This window comes from Crotalus tigris, unplaced genomic scaffold (assembly GCF_016545835.1).
Source record: "Crotalus tigris isolate CLP2741 ecotype Arizona unplaced genomic scaffold, ASM1654583v1 scf7180000019227.483876, whole genome shotgun sequence".
Taxonomy (NCBI): Eukaryota; Metazoa; Chordata; class Lepidosauria; order Squamata; family Viperidae; genus Crotalus; species Crotalus tigris.
The window spans coordinates 83,949-99,287 of NW_024097445.1; positions in this window are offsets into that span (position 1 = coordinate 83,949).

The following is a 15,339-nucleotide window of genomic DNA, read 5'->3' on the forward strand; positions in this document are numbered from 1 at the left end:
CAGTGAATGCAAATACAAGCTGAAATAGTTTGGCACCTGTACTATATAAGCAGAATTTTTTTTCTTCCAGTCATCACCCACTAAAATCTATCCTTATTTTAATAGAAAGCATACTGATAAAGCTCAAAAACAGTAACTGTGAGAGGGACCTTGGAGTCCTAATGGACAATCACTTGACTATGATCCAGCAATGTGCAGCAGCAGCCAAAAAAGCTAATACAAACCTGGGTTGTATAAACAGAGACATAGAATCAAGATCACACAAAGTATTAGTACCGCTTTATTAAACCTTAGTAAGACCACACACCTGTAATACTGCAACTAATTTTGGTCACCATATCACAAAAAAGATGTTGAGACCTTGGAAAAAGTTCAGAGAAGAGCAACTAAAATGATCAAAGGCCTGGAGACTAAAATATTTGAAGAACTGCTGCAGGACTTAGGTTTGGCTAGTCTAAAGAAAAGAAGAAACAGGGGCGACATGATATCAGTCTTCCAGTATTTGAGGGCCTGCCACAAAGAAGAGCGGGTCAAACTATTCTCCAAAGCACCAGAGGGCAGGACAAGAAACAATGGTTGGAAACTGACCAAAGAGAGAAGCAACCTGGAATTAAGGAGAAACTTCCTGACAATCAGAACAATTAACCAGTGGAACAGCTTGCCTCCAGAAATCGTGGGAGCTCCATCACTGGAGATTTTTAAGAAGAGGCTAGACAGTCATTTGTCTGAGATGGCATAGGTTCTCCTGCTCGAGCAGGGGGCTGGACTAGAAGATCTCCAAACTCCCTTCCAGCTCTATTCTATTCTAAAGTCAATTTAACGAGATGAGACATTTTGAGAGCCTTCACCACCATCCCATATAACCCCAAAAGAACTGAAACCCCAGCCTTTAGCATTTTTTCTCTTTTTTAAACTAAAGAAACTGTACCTTCACAGGTTGACTGCAAACTTACCAGGAACTTGCAGGATTTAGGATTCTTGGTAGCAGAGCCATTCACGTCCCATCTATTGTTAACCACCACCACTATACCTTCTCTAGGGACATTATGAAATAGGGATTTCTTGAAAGCAGAAAGCTCCAAATAGCAAAAACTAGAATGGGGAGAGAACAGCAGTCTGATTTTCCTCTTCAAGGTCTAAAGTCCATCTCTGACTTCAGACAAGAAATTAACAATCCCATGAGCTCTGTGGTATTGTAGCAAGAACTGCAGGCCTGCAGCTTATACCCCAATTAACAGAATGTACAAAATTGACAAATTTCTACATTCTTTTTAAGTTAGGGATGAGTATTTAGCAAGCAAAGTCATATACTACAGTGCTTGAGGATTAATATAAGAGAACAGCAATAACTGTAGTTCTTTGTGAGGAATACAATTATTGTTCTACCATTATGATAGTGTAAACAAAGCCAAGAAATAACAATCTGATTCTGCTTGGATAATAACAAGACAATTCAGATACTGCTCCCATGAAGATTAGAGGCTTTTTTCAGTTCTGTCTGCGCTTTTATTAATTCTATGACCTTGTGTCACATAACACAGTTAATTGAGTCAAGAGCTAGATCAAGAGTTTTGTAGGGACCCGTCAATTCTCAGACAATTGAATTTAGTCTCAAATGGACCCCAACTGGATCCATCAGTCTCCTAGAGTGGGGTAATCTAACAGCCCCGCCACCTTGTGGAGGGGAGTTGCACCAAAGAACTGGAGGCTCTCCAGGGAGTGTTCAGACCGTGACAGAAGAGAAAGCAATATCTCCTTCAAATCCACAGGAACCTGCCATTATTCCAACAGAAAAACCAAGTCAAACATATAATCATTGTTATCTTTGGGCCACTGGATAACTTGGGACAGGTCTCTAGTTGTCATGGTGGCTATGAACTCCCAATCTCCTCAAACCCTCAGAAGGCAAATTGAAATTGAAAGCCTGGTTTTCTCCACTGCCAGTCCAGCCATGAAGTTAAGAAGCTCAGGCAGAGAGATTGCTGTGCAGCAGGAAGGCTGATACAACAGCAACAATCTCATCTAATCCTTCTTGGTGCCCACCTGAACAAATAGGTTTTGCATCCAGCAATCTGAGGGCAGTGCCTCTGAATGCCTCCCAAATATCTTGGATGACCACTGTCACCCCACTGCCCTTATCCTATGGTGTTGGCTGGTGCCAGATCCAGAACCCAACTGTGCATATTTTTGGGAAGCGGGAAACATCCCACCTCTCCTTAGCAAAAGACCCTCCTAGCTCAGATCATGGAAGCAAGAGATGAAGGGGAAATTCTGCAAACTACCCACATGAAATAGCCTTAACTTTGAAGCAAGGTGGTTCATCAGCAGAGCTGATGAGTCCAATGACTTATCCAGCCCAACATCCTATTCTCATACTAGCCAGACAGATGGCTTTTAGAAGTCTACAAGAAGGACATGTGCATTAGCATCCTTTGTCTTGCCTTCCCCTGCCAATATTGAGTAGCCAGCTGCCAAAGTTACTAAAGAGTGAAATATAGTTATTATGACTAGCTCTGTATTCATGGAATTTTCAGTATGCAAATACAGTTCTTGAATAACACTCTGTGAATCAGGCAATGAATTTTTAAGGAAAAGAGCTGAATATAGTCATATTGTCATATTCATCATGAAGCACTGCATTTCTAAGTGTATTTTCAGGTGTCTGAACACTCCGCAGTGTCTCCCCAGAGTTCCCTGGTATCTTTTTAAAATAATGTAGGAAATGGCCTGGGGACATCATTAAAAACTAAGTTAATTGAGGTTAACAAGTCAAACTTTTGGTGCTGCTAATTAATTCATAGACTTGTACAGCTTGAAGAAATCTGGAGGTAATCCAACATAACCCCTGTGTGCTGAGGCAAGTCTTCTGCAACAAAAATATTTGGAGTGTAATATTAATCTGTGTAATAACCTATTCTTATGCCAAAATCTGGTGATCCATAAACTTAAGCTAGAGAAACTAAAGAATACAAGGACCTCTGGAAATATTTTTGAAGGTTTAATTGAATACAATGATTTTTGAATTGTTATACAAGATTAAATATATTTGAAATAGGGGGTTTTAATCTTGTAAGGTATTTAGTGTGTCAAGATCTTGAATTAGAGGAAATAATACAAGTGATATGGAAAGTTACAATGGTGTGGTGCACATGAATTGTGCATGACAAATGGATATTTAATGCAACTGCCCAATACAAAACAGTGCAATTTTTTTTCAGCCAGGGCACACTTTTTTCCCCCTCTATGTTTCATGCATTCAAAATCTGCAAAAGGCTTGGCAATGATGTAGTGATGTCATGGAAGAGAGATCAGAAAATTTGTGTTCCTTTTGCACTGGAGGAGGTAAGTATTTTTCAGACAAAATGAGGGGCTTAAGCATAGTAGAGCCTTTACATGCCCATTTAAGTCTTTCTTTCATTGAAAAACAAAGGGGGTGCATGTGTCCTAAAGCTGAACAGCTGCTCATAACTATGGAAAACCACTAGGAATGTGAAGAGTTGGCTTCTTGTCTACAGTTAGTAGGTTTATTTTCAGAGCATATGGAACATGTCATCACAAATCAGAGTAGAACATTGGATGGTAATAGTATGCTACAATTCAAGTCCTTTTTTTCTGCCAGTGAACAAAAAGGATCCAAAGTTTGCAGTGGTCTTAAAGTATTCAGATGATTGAGTATCAACCCATAGGCACCCAAATATGTTCATGTTTGCCTCCTGGTAGGCTTTAAACTGAAAGGTTTAACATAGCAAAGAATGTTAATGAATGTTGACATTTAGCTAACACTCAGTGAAAATATACAAAAATGGTTAAAGATAGCAGCAGCAAGCTTATGTCCAAAAATAGTATTTGGGTGTAGAAGCAGTTATTATTTATTTTTGCAACAAGCAAGGATATTATAAAAGGATCCTTGAACAAACTCCTTTCTGCAGAGGAAGTGGCAACATGGACTTCTTCAGAAACTTAAAAGGACTATAATGCAGAAGATGTTCTCTCTAAACAAAACAACAGAGTTGGAAGGGACGATGGAGGTCTTCTAGTCCAACCCCCTGCTCAAGCAGGAAGCCCCTATCCCATTTTGGACAAATGGCTGCCCAGTATCTTCTTAAAAACCTCCAGTGTTGGAGCACCCACAATTCTGGAGGCAGTTTGTTCCACTGATCAATTGTTCCAATTGTCAGGAAGTTTCTCTTTAGTTCTAGGTTGGTTCTCTCTCTGATTATTTTCCATTCATTGCTGATGGAACTAAAGCTAAACCAACTAAAACTACATTTAGTTAAGGATTCTCTGAAAAATTTAACCACTGCCCTTACCTCCCTTGAAAGTTACAAAGTTAACAAAGCAGAACCAGCATCTCTTTCAAAGCCAGTATTTAAAGACTAATGGATAGATTGATTTCTACTTTCCAAAAAGTAATCTGCTCCCATTTTTCCATTCTTAGTAGCTTTTCTTTGCAGCCTAGCATTTTGCTGGATTCATTTATTTAGTTATAGATAATCTAGTTATAGTCATAGGTAAATGTATTCATTAATTAAATTTATAGGCTGCCGAACTCATAGATAAAAGATAAAAATAATCCAAAACAAGGCAAACAAAACAAGGCAGCAACTCATAGATTAACATATCAGATGCATTAATAAAATTGCCACAGTAGCAATTGTTTCCTAATTTCACACCTGGGGGGGCAGATCTTCAAATCCACTGAAATGTTGAGGCATCTCAAACCTCCAGAGGGCAGGCTTCATGGCAGAAAAAAACAGGTTACCTAAATTTATTTATTTTATTTTATTTTATTTTTAAAATTTATAAGCCGCCCCACTCCCGAAGGACTCTGGGCGGCTAACAATAAAAAACACATAAAACATAACAAAACAACAATACAAAAACAATCATCCAGGGGTAAGGTTTTATAAACCCCAGGCCTGCCGGAAAAGCCAGGTCTTAAGTAGCTTACGGAAGACCAACAGGGTGGGAGCGGTCCTAATCTCCGGGGGAGAGCTGATTCCAGAGCGTGGGCGCCATCACAGAGAAGGCCCTTCTCCACGGCCCCGCCAAATGGCACTGCTTGGCTGACGGGGCCTGAAGGAGGCCCAGCCTGTGGGATCTACAGTTCTTCAATCTGTTGGACAGCTGAATTATGAGAGAAAGGCAGTCCCTCAAATAGCTGTCCCTATTCTACTAAGGATTTTATAAGTCACATTCAGAATCTTGTATTATCCCTGGAAGCTTGAAGGGCCCTTGGTGCTCTCTGAGCTTGGTTGTTTTCTTGCAGACGTTTCATTGCCCAAATTAGCAATAGCACTTAGACTCATATACAGATAAAGAGGACATGAATTTGATGTAAAGAAGATTGACAATTGTATATTTTAAATCACCAGGGATTATGAACTAAAATATCAGCTTTCATCCTGCTCCATCTCATCTCCATCTTATTGAGCTACCAATGAAGAACTGAAAAGAATTTGCATATTAAGTGCTACTGAAATGTTGATGAAATAATGATGGAGGAACGAGTGAAATTACATGTTTCATGACAAAAATAGCAATAGCACTTAGACTTATATGTTGCCCCATAGTGCTTTACAGCCCTCTCTAAGCAGTTTACAAATGTCTGCATATTGCCCCCAACAATCTGGGTCCTCATTTTACTGACCTCAGAAGGAGGGAAAGCTTGAACCGGCCAGGATCGAACTCCTGATACTGGGGAGAGTCAGTCTGCAATATTGCATTCTAACCACTGCGCCACCGTGGCTATGGGTAGGTAGGTAACTAGTGAACTAGATAACTTCAACAGTGCTAGCAAGGAATGAGATTTGCTCTCACTTTATATTCTAGTGGCTTATATTCTACTGAGGATGTTATCTAGTTTGGGTAACTAGATCAGGGCTTTTCAACCTTTTTACCGATTGTACCACTTTTAGGATATGGCAATATTTGAGTACCACCTAGCAAGGTGTCAAAAACTTGATGACCAAAAAAAAAAACCTGTTCAAAGTTGCAATTGCACTGAAATGACTTATGACCATTTTTCACACTTATGACCATTGCAGCATGCCCAGGGTCATGTGATTTATATTTGGATGCTTGGCAACTGATTCATATTTGTAATGGTCACAGTGTTCCAGGGTCATGTGATACCCTTCTGCAACATTTTGACAAGCAAAGTCAATGGCAGAGCTGCTGGTGGCCAAGTGCTAAGGCGGGACTTCCTTTCCTCCCTCCCTTCCCTGCCTCCCTTTTTCTCATTCCCATCTCCTTCTGAAGGAAGAATTTGAACCCCCCCCCATATTTTCCCTCTTCCATATATTGATCAAACAAGGAAAGGCCTCCAGAGACAGAAAAGACAAGCTGCTGAGTGAACTAGCTTAAAAAGGCACATTCCCCTTTAAGAATTACCTACTTGCTAGAAAGGAAAGCGCACTTAAAAAAACAATGTAAGTACTGGCTGCTGGCTAAAGCAGCCTCCCCAAATGGCTCAATTCATAAATAAAGGAATGCTACAGGCAAAATCCCTTGCAGCAAAACTTACAGCTAACAACAGCAGAGCAATAGAAGCTAACACGAGATATCAGCCAAATAGAAATTGTCAAACACTCCTTAAGAACACAAAGCCCACATTGCATAAATCCAAGAAAGAAAGAAAGAAAGAAAGAAAGAAAGAAAGAAAGAAAGAAAGAAAGAAAGAAAGAAAGAAAGAGAGAGAGAGAGAGAGAGAGAGAAAGAGAAAGAGAGAAAGAGAAAGAGAGAGAGAGAAAGACAGAGAAAGAGAAAAAAAGAGAAAGAGAGAGAAAGAAAGAACGAGAAAGAAAGAAAGAAAAAGAGAGAGAAAAAAGAACGAGCGAGAGAAAGTAAGAATGAAAGAAAGAGAAATAGAAAAAGAGAGAGAAAGAAAGAATGAGAGAGAGAAAGACAATGAAAGAAAGAGAGAGATAAAGAAAGAGAGAAGAAAGAAAGAAAGAAAGAAGGAAAGAAAGAAAGAAAGAAGAGAAAGAAAGAAAGAAAGAGAAAGAAAGAAAGAAAGAGAGAAAGAAAGAGTAAGAGAGAGAGAGAGAAAGAAGGAAGGAAAGAGAAAGAGGGGGAAGAAAGAAAAAGAGAAAGAAAGAGAGAAAGAAAAAAAGAGAAACTGAAAAAGAAAGAAAGAAAGAGAGAGAGAGGAAGAGAAAGAGAGAAAGAAAGAAGGAGTAAGAGAGAAAGAAAGAGAGAAAAAGATAAAGAAAGAGAAAGAGAGAAAGAACAAAAGAAAAAAGAAAGAAAAAGAGAGAGAGAAAAAGAAAGAACGATAGAGAATGAAAGAAAGAAAGAGAGAGAGAGAAAAGAAAGAAAGAAAGAAAAAGAAAGAGTGAGAGAGAAAATGAATGAAACAAAAAGAAAGAGAGAGAGAGAAAGAAAAAGAAACAAAGAGAAAGAAGGAAAGAAAGAAAGAGAAAATGAAAGAAAAGAAAAAGAGAGAGAGAAATAAAGAGCTAGAGAGAAAGAAAGAAAGAGGAAGAGATAGAGAAAGAGAGAGAAAAGAAAGAAAGAAAGAAAGAGAGAAAGAGAAAAGAGAGAAAGAGAGAGTGATACAGAAAGAAAGAAAGAAAGAGAGAGAGAGAGAGAGAGAGAGGAAAGAAAGAGAGGGAGAGGAAAGAGAGAGAGAGAAAGAGAGAGAGGGAGAGGAAAGAGAAAGAGAGAAAGGAAAGAGAGAGAGAGAGAGGAAAGAGAGAGAGAGACAGAGAGAGAGAGAGACCCTTTTGACATCTAAAATGAAGATAACACTGTATATATCCTCTTTTACCTTTATTTTATATATACAGTGCTTTTTTTGTAAAAAAAGAAAAAGGTGCGAGAATTCACAGGTCATACAACCTGCCTTGCCTACCCTACAAGGTTCCATCCAAAAAAGGTGCCGGAACTCTGTTCTCAGCGTTCTATGACAAAAAAAAGTCCTGTACATACACACACACACAAACACACACACAAACACTATAAAGGTAAAAAGGGATATATGCAGTGTTATCTTCATTTTAGATATCAAAAGAGTTTTGCGGGTCCCAGCGTTTTGTTTTCGGTGGGAAACGGGTCCAAGTGGCTATTTGAGTGTTTTGGTTTGCCTAACCCTGCTCTAGAGAGAGTACAGAGAAGAGCAACAAAGATGATTAGGGGACTGGAGGCTAAAACATACAAGGAATAGTTGCTGGATTGGGTATGTCTAGTTTAACGAAGAGAAGGATGAGGGCAGACATGATAGCAGTGTTCCACTATCTCAGGGTTGCCACAAAGAAGAGGGAGACAAGCTATTCTCCAAAGCACCTAAAGGCAGAACAAGAAGCAATGGATCGAAATTAACCAAGGAGAGAAGCAACCTAGAACTAAGGAGAAACTTCCTGACAGTTAGAACAATTAACCAGTGGAACAACCTGCCTCCAGAAGCAGTGAATGCTCCAACACTGGAAGTTTTTAAGAAGAGATCGGACAGCCATTTGTCTGAAATGGTATAGGGTTTCCTGCCTGAGCAGGGGGTTGGATTAGATGACCTTCATGGTTCCTTCCAACTATTATTATTATGGATCATCGCAGTCAGCCAGATGTTCACACTGGATTTGGCATTTTGTCTACCTATCGAGTCCTTACCAAGGACTCGGGATAGGCAGATGTGGATGTTTGATGGTATTACAGCAGTGGTTCTCAACCTTTTTATACGCCGACCCTGGTCATAAGCAGGCGCTGCGCATGCGCGGCGGTGCCCCCTGCGCAGCACGCATGCGCAGCGGCGCCCCCTGTGCAGCACACATGTGCAGTGGCACCCCCTGCGCAGCATGCATGTGCGGCGGCGCCCCCTGCGTGGCACGCATGCACGGCGGCGCCCCCTGTGCAGCGCGCATGCGTGGCGCCGCCCCCTGTGCCGCCCCCTGCACAGCACGCGTGCACAGCGCCGCCCCCTGCGCAGCGTGCGTGCATGGCGCTGCCTCCTGCGCCGCCCACTGCACAGCGCGCATGTGTAGCGGTGCCCCCTGCAGCGGCTGACAAAAAAAATGGCGGATCGCGTTGTTTGGCGACCCCCGTGAAAAGGTCGTTCAACCCTAAATGAGGTCGCAACCCACAGGTTGAAAACCGCTGTATTACAGGTATCGTCGCAGGATGGAAGCAGTTCCTAGTAAGGCCGCCTTTTGCAATTGACTAATGGCGAATTTGTCAATGCTAATGGTGTTCAAGTGGTGCTCCAGTTGTTTTGGGATTGCATCCAAGGCACCTGTTACTATTGGTACTACCCTTGCTGGCCTTTGCCACAGTCTTTCTATTTCTATTTGTAGGTCTTTGTATTTTGTTATTTTCTCCAGTTCTTTCTCGTCTATTCTGCTGTCTCCAGGCACTGCCACGTCCACTCTCCAGACTTTTTTGTCTTTCTTATCGACAATTGTTAAGTCCGGGGTGTTATGTTGCAGGTGCTTGTCTGTTTGAATTCTGAAGTCCCGCAGCAGTTTAACTTCATCATTTTCTATGACTTTCTCTATTTTATGATCCCACCAGTTCTTGCTTACAGGCAAATGATATTTCTTACAGATATTCCAATGCACCATTGTTGCTACTTTGTCATGCCACTGCTTGTAGTCAGTCTGTGCAATCTTCTTGCAGCAGCTTACCAGGTGGTCCACTGTTTCTTCAGCTTCTTTGCATAGGCGGCACTTACTGTCTGTTGCTGTCTTCTCAATTTTGACTTTGTATGCATTTGTCCTTAAGGCTTGGTCTTGTGCAGCCAGAATTAGTCCCTATATCTCTTTCTTCAATTTTCCTGCTCTTAACCATTGCCAGGTCTTGTTATTATCTGCTTTCCCAGCTATTTTTTTAATGTATTGGCCATGCAGTGCTTTGTCTTCCCATGCCTCTATTCTGTTCTTCATTTGGTCTTAGGCCAGTTTGGTCTCTCCAGTAGTCAGTAAGCCTTCCTGATATACTAATTTCAGTGCATCTTCATCATTGTCCTTCAGATATTCTTCCAAAGCCATTTTTTCTTCTTCAATCATCTGATGTACTTGCAGCATTCTACACCCACCTATTTGCCTTGGTAGATAAAGTCTGTCAATGTCACTGCGTGGATAAAGGGCATGATTCATTGTCATTATTTTTCTGGTCTTCCTATCTATTGCTTTTAGTTTTGCGTGAATCCAGTCCACTATTCCAGCTGTGTATCTAATGACTGGAATTGCCCAGGTGTTGAATGCCTTTATGGTATTTCCTCCATTGAGTTTGGACTTTAAGATCTTCTTCACTCTCTTGATGTATTCACCTCTAATCTTTTTCTTGACTTCAGTGTGCTTGATGTTGTCAGCTTGAAGGATACCCAAGTATTTGTAGTAATCGTCCTCATCCAGACTTTTCATTGCAGTTTCTCCATTTATGGATTGGTAGAAACGTTTCTGATTGGATTGAAACTGGAGGTTCTGCCTATAATTTGCAATTCGAGCTTCATATCTACTGATTTTCCTGGCTATAGCTGTCATTTGCTGCTTTATTATTTCCAGTGCTTCCTTGATCTTCCTTGTTTCTAAGTGGTATTTCTTGATTAGGTATTCTTTGGTCTTCTCGTTCTTCAGCTTGTTTTCTTTCATCTGTTCTAGCTTGCTTGCATGTGATCTTAACTTGCTGATCTTATTTTCTAGTCTAACCTTCCATTTTTGTGGTGCATTGTTTGTTTGTGTTTCTTCTTTGTTAATTTTGCATCCCAGGTATTCAGTTATAACTGCAGCTGCACTGTACATTAGTTTCTTGCAGTGAATTGGTGCTTATACTTGATTTTGCAGTATTTGCATCTTTTAATGCTTGTGCTAGCTGTTTTTATTACTATTATTATTATTATTATTATTATTATTATTATTATTATTATTAAATTACCCATCCACCCATAATTACCTGCTCTGCCACATTCTGGACCAGCTAGAATGTATGAAATGTATTGCAATAGTCTACACAAAGGGATTGAAGCATGCGTGAAAAGAGATTCCTGGTTCTGGAAAACATGGAAATGCACACCACACCAAGCCCTCATAAGCCATAGCTTCCACTGTCTCTTAAAGAAGGAGGTATGAGTCCAAATTGTGCCTTAGTTCTGTCCAATTCAGTCAGAACTAAATATGGAAACTCATTCATACTCAGGAAACACACTCAGTTTTGTCACCCTGTTCCTTATTAAGCCTGTTCCATCCCATCCAGATACTAACAGCCTTCAAATGTTGAAAGAAGACCTCGATAGCATCACTAGACCAGCCCAGGATCAAAATGTAAATTTGGGTTTCATCAACATCTTATCAAACAGCTTTATGTAGCATTAACAGAAGGGATGAGTGCATTTAACTCTGGAACCCCACATATTAGGGCCTCAAGCTTGACTTCTTTCCACATCAACACCAACTGGAACTGACAGTCAGGAAAAAAGAGAACCATGCTCAGTAATCAATTCTTCCAGGTGGCAATGCCCAGGAAAAAGCTCAAGTTCTTTCTAGAACTCATCAGGGACACACTGTTTCTTGGGACAATCCAATCCAAAAGGCTTTCCTCAAATTTGTGTATTACCACAATCTGTAAACCCAGCCATTATGAGTAAACTACTTACTTATTCATTAAGCCATTCTTAAAATAAACAAGATATGAATTCAGCTTTTTTTCTTAATCAACTTTTCATTGTTGGTGCAAAATTGCTAAAGCAAAATTCTAGTTGAGAGAGAGAGAGAGACAGAGACAGAGAGACAGAGAGAGACAGAGAGAGATGGCAGCAGTAAGGAAAACTGAAGCGGTCAGGAGAGAGTTAAAAAAAAGAAACACAGGCATTAGATGACTGAGGGAGCAAAAAAGGAGTTTGAAATTTCCTCCTACCTTCTCCTATCCAGCAAATCAACCAATTTACCGAGCAGACTATCTACTCTTCTGTTGCTTTGTTTTTAACTCTATCTGCAGTTGGTTGGAAATTGCAGAAACACTTTCACAGGGAAACTGTTCCAGAAGAATAATGCTAAAGGGAGGAAAACAAAAGAAACTGTTGGTGGAAAACCGAATATTGGAAACCAAAGAGAGTTTAAACATGATGCAGTATTACAGAACTGGAGGAAGAGAGAAAGAAAGAATCCTTTTAGATTCCATTCAGATCTAAGGAACAGAACCACCCAGAATGTGCCCCTGGTTTTGTTATGTGAAACAGTTTTCCTACCTGGGCCTTCCTGCTTCTCAAAAAGTTTCTCCTCGGTACACTGATGGCAAGTAGCTTCACTGAAGTTTGCTTATCATCACCAACAAGATACAAGAGCAGTGTAAAATAGCAGTAAGGAACATGTACACTGACGTTAGGGACCTTGAATGAGCAACCTAGTTCTCTTTTCCTATAAGCCTTTATTGGAACTGGGTATCAAATGTAAAAAATGCTGTTTGACAGGCAAGAGGAGGAGAGGAAAACAATTTTCCTATGTTATAATATTACAGTGTACCTCTTTGCAAAGGGGGTGAAAGAGGTGCCACTTCTGTCCAAGAGAGTGAGGAAGTCTATCAAGAAGGATGCACCAAAAGGCATGTATGTCCTCTCACAGTTTTGGAGTAATGATCTAGGACAGTGGTTCTCAACCTGTGGGTCGCAACCCCATTTGGGGTCGAACGACCATTTCACGGGGGTCGCCAAACACCGCAGTCTGCCATTTTTCCCCCCTTTTCCTTAGCTGTGCTACTCACTCTTATTCTATTGGCTTTTGAAAGCCAATAGAATAGACTCTATTCAAGAGACTCTATTCTATTGGTGTTCAAAAGCCAATAGAATCTATTGGCTTTCAAAAGCCAATAGAATAGACTCTCTTGAATAGAGTCTAATTCTATTGGCTTTCAAAAGCCAATAGGAATTGTCCAGGCTATCTCTGCCCTGCTGAGCCCACCAAAAGCCCCAGTCTGCAAATGGTGCTGCAAGGTTTCTGGACGTTTCCACCTCTCCCTGCTGGGCAACTACTAAATGTAAGCAAAAGAGGGCCAGGGGTGGGAGCTGGGAGGCCGGTGGGCGCAGGGAGGGTTGCTGGTGCGCATGGGGCCTGGCGGGTGCCTTACCTCCCTTGGGCTGGGCCAGCTGGTGGCCCAGCCGGTGGTCGGCCTGCGCCATCGCTGCCGCTTGCCAGCTACGCCTCAGCCGGTGCAGGGGGCGGCACCATGCATGTGCGGCGCTCCTGGGCCGAGGCGGTTGTTGGGCAACGGCCTGCGTGCAGCCGCAGGAGAGGAGGCAGAGCGTGCATGCCTCCTCCTGCCCCGCCCGCAGGGAAATACAGGTAGTCCTCAACTTACGACCACATGGTTGGGGTCGCGGCATTAGGAAGGTTGAGAACCACTGATCTAGGATCTACAGAACAGATCAGTTCTGTCTCAGTGAAGTCTCAGACATAGAAGCTGGATTTACGTATAGTGCTAAGCAGTGATGGGATTCAAATATGTGAACAACCAGTTCTCTGTGTGGATGCCATTCTGGGCCTGGGCAACGAGAAATTAGCTACCAGTTCTGCCGAACTGGTGCAAACTGGCTGAATCCCACCACTGGTGCTAAGCCCTTATTGCACCATGTTTAAGAAACCAGAGTCTCCTGCTAAACACATAATGCTAAGCTATAAATCATAGATACATATCACTTGCAGATTGAGTTCACACATCACGCTGTGCCAAAATTAGGGAACTCATCAACTGTAATAGCATACAATGAAAAAGGCCCAGTCTGAAATAGCCCTGAGAAGTTGGTCCACTTTCCATTCAGCGACCTTCCATGCTCTTATTCTGCTGGATAGAACTATCTTACAGCTTTGGCAGCTATGGATGAAAAAAAATAGGCACAGATGCTCACTCCATAGCCTTAAGCTACCAGATATTGAGGGGGGGAGGTTGATCCTGCCCAATACAACAATTATTTTTAGAAGCCATTGGCTTTGATGTCACTTGTTTGATTTTGACACACTCTCTTTTTGTGTAGTTCAAGTGTTCCTCTCTTCTTGCCAGCTAGGCTCGTAGCCCAACAACCAATCAGCAGAATTAGCTGAGCTGCCCAGAGGCTGGATTTCTCTGCTGTTTGCTAAGCCAAAGCCTAATTTGACTCTGACTATCGACTAAAATGAGCCAAGAAAGCAGTTAGGGGATATTTGCTAGCTTACTATTGCTTTTAATCTTTGGAAAGTCATGACTTGTTCCATTTTCCTGATGTTCCTCCTATCAATTCATAAGAGAGAAGGAAAAGAGAACTACGTTTGGTCCTGCTAGCAACCATCTCAGTAAAATACAATATTTCTCGCCACCATCATAAGGGAATGGGAGTAAGCAAGCAGCTTCCATTAATACCAGTCTGGGCTAGCATGACATATCCCAAGGGGTCCTTTTAGATCAGGGGTCTTCAAACTTGGTCCTTTTATGACTTGTGGACTTCAGCTCCCAGAATTCCTCAGCCAGGCATGCTGGCTGAGGAATTCTGGGAGTTGAAGTCCACAAGTCATAAAAGGGCCAAGTTTGAAGACCCCTGTTTTATTACTTTTTCTTTGTAACAATGGGATAAGAAAGCCTTGAATGATTACCAGCAGCATAATTTAAGGATGCAACTATTCAGATATTCTTTCATTCTAATATGTCAAGTACAAATCCATAAGATATTTATTCCCAGATAAAACTCCTTTAGAAATATTACCCAGCACATCCCACATTTTCTTAAAATTTTTGGCCAAGCGTGTCATACTAGTCTACTTTTGAAGCATATACCAGGGATGCTTCAATGGCACATTACAATATACTTGCCCTCACCCAGATCACTCAAGGCTTCAGTGCAGCTTTGCTTCAAAACTATGAAGCTGAGGAAAACAGGCATAGAAATATCTATGGATCCTTCTTCTCCTATCTTGGAATGCTGTAAGCCATCATTGCTTATGTCATTTATGATACAGTTACTGTAGGTTTGGCCATGCTGGTAGAAAACTGTAAAATGCTCCCATTGGAGGACACCATGTTTCCTTGAAGGTCAGCACAATCAGTCCTATTCCTACAAAGAATCAATGAAGAAACAACTTAGTAGGTCTGCTCTTTGCCAAGACTGTTGGGAAAATGTAAGCATTGTATAATACATCATGAAGGATGGGGAGCATAACTTTTTAAAATTGTGCATTCGGCCTTAAGTATTAGACTAGGAGATGTGTTTAAAAAGGAGAAGATAGTGACAGAGTTAGCAGAGATAGCCAAATTGACTGCTTTGATTAAAGAAAAAAATACAATTACTTTTGTTTCTACTTGGAAACTGCTTTTGGACTTTGTGCTTGAGGTAGAAAAAAAATGAAACGTCGATTTTGGGTTTTACCAGTTATATTATTATGTAAAAAT